The sequence below is a fragment of the Pan troglodytes genome, chromosome X (assembly GCF_028858775.2).
Source record: "Pan troglodytes isolate AG18354 chromosome X, NHGRI_mPanTro3-v2.0_pri, whole genome shotgun sequence".
Taxonomy (NCBI): domain Eukaryota; kingdom Metazoa; phylum Chordata; class Mammalia; order Primates; family Hominidae; genus Pan; species Pan troglodytes.
The window spans coordinates 31126999-31133086 of record NC_072421.2 but is presented as its reverse complement, the minus strand read 5'-3'; positions in this window follow the sequence as shown (position 1 = coordinate 31133086).

Genomic DNA, 6088 nt, shown 5'->3' with positions numbered 1-6088 from the left:
AGACCAGGTGCGGTGGCTCATGCCTGTAACCCCAGCACTTTGGGAGGCCGAGGCGGGTGGATCACCTGAGGTCAGGAGTTTGAGACCAGCCTGGCCAATGTGGCGAAACCCTGTCTCTACTAAAAATACAAAAATTAACCGGGCATGGTGGCAGGCGCCTGTAATCCCATCTTCTTGGGAGGCTGAGGCAGGAGAATTGCTTGAACCCAGGAGGTGGAGGTTGCAGTGAGCCAAGATCGCACGATTGCACTCCAGCCTGGGCGACAAGAGCGAAACTCCGTCTCAAAAAAAAGAAAGAAAGAAATTATGAATCTTATTGTTTCCCTTTTTTCACCTCTTCCTTTTCTCCATGCCCTCTTGACCTGGAGCCAGGAAGGGGTCTTCCATGTCCTTGGAACAAGGTTACAAGCTGTAGGGTCCCATGATATCAAATTCTGTAAACTCATTCACTAGAATAGTAGCTTCACTGCTCTGCATCGCATCTTTCCTCTGGCTCAGGGATTGTCAAACTACGGCCCATTGACCAGATCTAGCCTGCTGCCTGCTTTTGAACTCCCACGAGCAAAGAATGGTTTTTCCAATTTTTAAATGGTTGAAAAAAAAAAAAGCTAAATAAGAACAGTATTTTGTGATGGGTGAAAATTATATAAAATTCAAATTCAGTGTCCATAAAATGAAGTTTTTATTGGAACACAGCAGTGCCCATTTGTTTATGTGTTGTCTCTGGCTGCTTTCACACTAGTATGGCAGAGTTGAGTAAAAGTGATAGAGAATATGGCTCACCAAAGCCTAAAACCCTTACTGCCTGGTCCTTGACAGAAGAAGCTTGCCAACCCTGCCTAACAGTAGTGCGTTGTCCCTATAGTGGTTACTTGGCTTAATTCAGGTTCTCTGGGAAGGCAGACTCTGAGATGGAGATTGGTAAGTTCCTTGAGGAGTGGTCTTGGGAAGGAACAATGTCTGTGATGGAGTGAAGGAAGCAGAAGAGATTTCCACAGAGGCTTCCGCCCATCTCACAGGGAGCCCTGGAGCTAGGGTGACCCTTCAAAATGGTTACAAATGGAAACAAGAGGGTCAGCTTTTATACTCCAGCATCTACAAGGAGCGGAGTGTAACCTTAGCCTAGGCAGTTCAGTGGAGGGCAATCCCCAAAGTAGGAATCGACTGTGTCTTCAGCAGCCAAATTCCAAGCAGCTACTGGGGGAATGAGCTCGTCACCCCGAAAGAGCAATCTGGGTGGAGCAATCCTCTGCATTTAGCAGTATTTGTATTTGTAGAGTGAATGGATATATATATATATTTTGGATATACGTTTTTTCACAATATATGCTATTGTGTAAGGAAATCTGGTTTTGAAATAATTATTAGAAATGTTATTCACTGTTTTAAAACTATCACAATAATAAATGCAATGTACTAATTGCTTGCTCTGTGTCTAGCACCATGTTAAGAATTTTACAAGAATTATCTTACATAATTCTTATAATAATCTTATGAGGTGAAATGTCTATTATTATCCCCATTTTACAGATGAGCCTGCTGGCTCAGGGAAATTAAATAATTTGTCCAAGGGCACACAGTAAATAGTGGAATTGGCTTTGAGTTCAGTTTTATTTAACTTGAAAGCCCTGGTTCTTAACCACTATCACCTGCTTTTTCTGTTCACCACTCTATTTGTCTCACTAAAGATTTTTTTCTGCTCTGAGTGGAGTCAACTCATTAATTTCTTATGTTATCTCATCTTTCCTTTTTAGTGTTTTGCTTGATATACTATTTATTTGTATGTCTTCCTGCCCAGAACATGAACTTTGATTTATCTACATGCTTTTCCACATCCTAAACATTACTTGCACACAGTAGGCAACCATTTCATATTTGTTAAATGGATAAATATGTTTTGGTCATGTTGGCTACTGCATTTGGTGATTGAAGTAAAAGACCATCAATATGAAAACCAGATAATTCTGACTAGAAAAAAAATGCTATTGAGGTTTTCTCAAGGCGTAAACTAACTAAATAAATGAGCCTAATTTATTATAGCAGGTTAATAAATGGTACAATAGAATGCATGGTTATTTTCCGTTGCTTCCCAAGATATAATTTGTTACAAAGTAGGCTGCATCAGTTTTTTTCAATGAATATTTATTTGATGTTGTGTTTTTGTTTTGCTTTGTTTTGACCTTTGAGTTGGAGCACTGTGTATTAAGCATATGGAGGGAAGACATACGTGTGTATACACGCACAGGAGTAGGCCCTACCCTCTGAAAACTTACCATATTGTCATGGAGACCTGGAAGATAACTAAGGAAGAAGTAACAAAGCCATTTATTAGGCAAGAACTTGGCAAAGTGATACAAACAGGAATAAGATGATCAATTATTGCAAATTAAGTGTAGTGAGTGCTGAAAAGGAGACATGGTAGGGAGTTCTAGACAGTGGGGGAGCCCAATGTAAGAAAAGCTTCCAAGGGGGGAAGTGATGGTTTAAATAACTCTTGAAGAACAAGATCAGATCTAAGCAAATGGGTAGGAGAAGCGTTCAGGTAGAAGTATGAGAGGGTTTAGTGCAACAGGAAACTGCAAGTCGATGGCTATAACTGGAACTGAATGAGTGTATGAATAGGCAGGATATTCGGTTTTTAAATTGCTATTGTGACAAATTAATAGAGTTTAGTGGCTTGAAACAACCAAAGTTTATTATCTTACATTTCCAGAGATCAGAAGTTCAAAGTCATTCTCAATGGGCTAAAATGAAGTTATGGGCAGGGCTGCCTTCCTTCTGGAGTCTCTAGGAATAAGTGAGTTTCCTTGCTCTTTCCAGCTTCTAGAGGCTGGCAGCGTTCCTTGGCTCTTGACTTTGATCTCTGCTTCCATCCTCACATCTCCTTCTCTGACTCTGATTCTTCTGCCTACCTTTTATAAGGACCCTTGTAATTACAACTGGGCTCACCCGAATAATTGAGGATAACTTTCCCATCTCAGGATGCTTCATTTAGTCATACTTGCAAAGTCCCTTTTGCCATGTAAGTTAACAGTTTCACAGGTTCCGCGGATTAGGACGTAGACATTTGCAAAGGGGGAAGGTAGAATTATTCTTTCCAACACAGACAGTAGCAAAAGCGTTTGTGACTCTTAATTGTCAGAACTTTGCCTCTCTAGCACTAATTCTCTTTATTTAAGATGGATAAATCCATGTTTGTTTATATATAAAATAGTTTGCTTCTCTTTTTGTCTCCTGTCATCTAACACTATATATATTTTTTCTGTATACTTTAATTCACTCTATCTCTTGCTCATTTTAGTTGCCCAGGCTGGAGGGCAATGGTGCGATCTCAGCTCACAGCAACCTCTGACTCCCGGGTTCAAGCGATTCTTCTGCCTCAGTCTCCCAAGTAGCCAGGATTACAGGTGTGTGCCACCACGGCTAACTAATGTTTTGAATTTTTAGTCGAGACAGGGTTTCCCTATGTTGGCCAGGCTGGTCTCTAACTCTTGGCCTCAAGCGATCCACCCGCCTCGGCCTCCCAAAGTGGTAGGATTATGGACGTGAGCCACCACGCCCGGCCAAGACTATTTTCTTAAGTAAGGTAAATTGGGTGGTTGTAGGAAGAAAACATGGCCTGTGGGTCCTAGAAAATCAGGAACCTGGAACTGACAGTCTGCTGTGACTCCCACCCCTCCCTCTGCGGAGGTGGCATGGATTCAGAGAGGACCAACCTGTGGAGAATGGGATCATAGGAAACCCTGAAAAATTACTGGGTTCCTTCTGTAATCTAGAAGCAGCAGACACTTGAGGACCAGAAGGTGCCATGCAGACAGAATAATGAGCTTCTTGGTAACCTGTAGTAACCTGTGTCCACTGATGACCAATAGTCTATGGCTTGAAGATCATCCACAATCTCCTGCCCTGCCCTTCACTGGCGCTGTATGACATTCTAGGACTGTGAACCAACCCTGGGGAGGATTGAAGAAACCAAGAATAACTGAAATGAAATTTTCTGCCACCATGGAAGAATGGAGGTCCAGCTTCAGAAATTTAGCCATTCTGGAAAGAAAAAAAAAGAAAGAAATGAAGAAAAGAGGAAAGGAGGGAAGGAAGAAGAAAGAAAGAAAGAAAAAAAGAAAGAGAAAGAAAGAAAGAAAGAAGAAAGAAAAAAGAGAGGTGTTATTCATTATACTTCTGAGTTTGTGGAGAAGTTGAAGTTAATTAGACTCCTATTCCTCCGCCCTGTCCTGGGACGAAATAACCCAAAGACAGAAACCTCTTACTTCTGAAGTAACATTATGAAGTAACTTCTGAAGTAGCATTATGAGAGGGACAAATGAGAAACTAGGTTTAGATCTAGTCTAGGAGGAAGAGGCAATGGAAATTAGGAAATTGTGTTTCTCCCCTCCTTCTCCCTTCCTCTTCTTTTTTCCTCTTTCTTTCTCTCTCTCTTTCTTTCTTTCTCCTTCCTTCCTTGCTTTTTGTTTCTCTCTCCCTTCATTCTTTTCATTTGTTTCTTTCATTCATTCTTTCTCTCTCTCCCTCTTTCCATCCTTTCCCTTCCCCCTCCCACTCTCCCATCCTTTACATTTCTTTCTTTTTCTTCTTCTCTCCCTTCTTTCCCCTCCTTTCTTTACTTTTATCTTCCCTACTTTTTTCTCTGTTACTATTTATTTTGTTATTTTTAAATTTTTTTTGAGACGGAGTCTCGCTCTGTCGCCCAGGCTGGAGTGCAGTGGCGCGATCTCAGCTCACTGCAACGTCCGCCTCCCGGGTTCACGCCATTCTCCTGCCTCAGCCTCCTGAGTAGCTGGGACTACAGGCGCCCGCCACCACGCCCGGCTAATTTTTTGTATTTTTAGTAGAGACAGGGTTTCACCGTGTTAGCCAGGATGGTCTCGATCTCCTGACCTCGTGATCCACCCACCTCGGCCTCCCAAAGTGCTGGGATTACAGGCATGAGCCACCGCACCCGGCCTACTATTTATTTGATAAAATGCTAATTTCTGAAATTCCAAAAATGTTTCTCCATTTTATTTTATGTAATGCTAATGAATAAGAAGTTAATTCACGAATATTGCATAAAAGAAATCCAAATAGTGATGACTTCTCACTTCAGCACCCCTTTGCCTTCCAGATTCCCTGCCAGCAAGGCTCACAATATTCTACACTTGTACAAATATATAAATTTATATATTATATATATATATACACACACACACACACACACATATATATATATAATTTTTTTTTTTTGAGACAGAGTCACGTTCTGTTGCCCAGGCTAGAGTGCAGTGGCACGATCTCGGCTCACTGCAACCTCCGCCTCCCAGGTTCAAGCAATTCTCCTGCCTCAGCCTCCCGTGTAGCTGGGACTACAGGCACTGGCCACCACGCGCGGCTAATTTTTGTATTTTTAGTAGAGACAGGGTTTCACCATGTTGGTCAGGCTGGTCTCGAACTCACGACCTCAGGTGATCCGCCCGCCTCAGCCTCCCAAAGTGCTGGGATTACAGGTGTGAGCCACCGGGCCTGGCTATAAATTTATATTTTTAAACAAATGATATTGTACTATTCTGTCCTTTTGTCACTTAACTATACACATTTCCATAGGAAGGAGTGTTGTAAAGGGTTTGAATCATATATACTCTGTGAGGAGGACACCAAGATCCCATTCTACTACAGCTTTCTCTAGAATGGGAAATATAGAAATCTGAATAGACAAACCTCAGTACAGGAAAAACAATGAACACTATCTCCTTGTAGGCCATATCTTTCCTAATGGAAAGAATATTCACATAAAATAAATGAGCCTTTTTCTTTTTTAGGCACCTAGTGTTAGAGAGTGTAAAATTTAGCTGAAACACACAGGCATTACACTGAAATGGACTGACAGATTGACACTGGTCCATTAACAAACTCCTCACTTATGGTCCACAAATTCTAGACTGTATTTTTATCTAGCTCTTATTTCTATGTCTTGTCCACAATGATATTATGTTGACTAATGTGTTATCATGTGACAACTTGACTGGACCATGCGGTGCCCAGATATCTGGTCAAACAAATTTGGTTCTGGATATGTCTGTGCGGGTGACTTTAA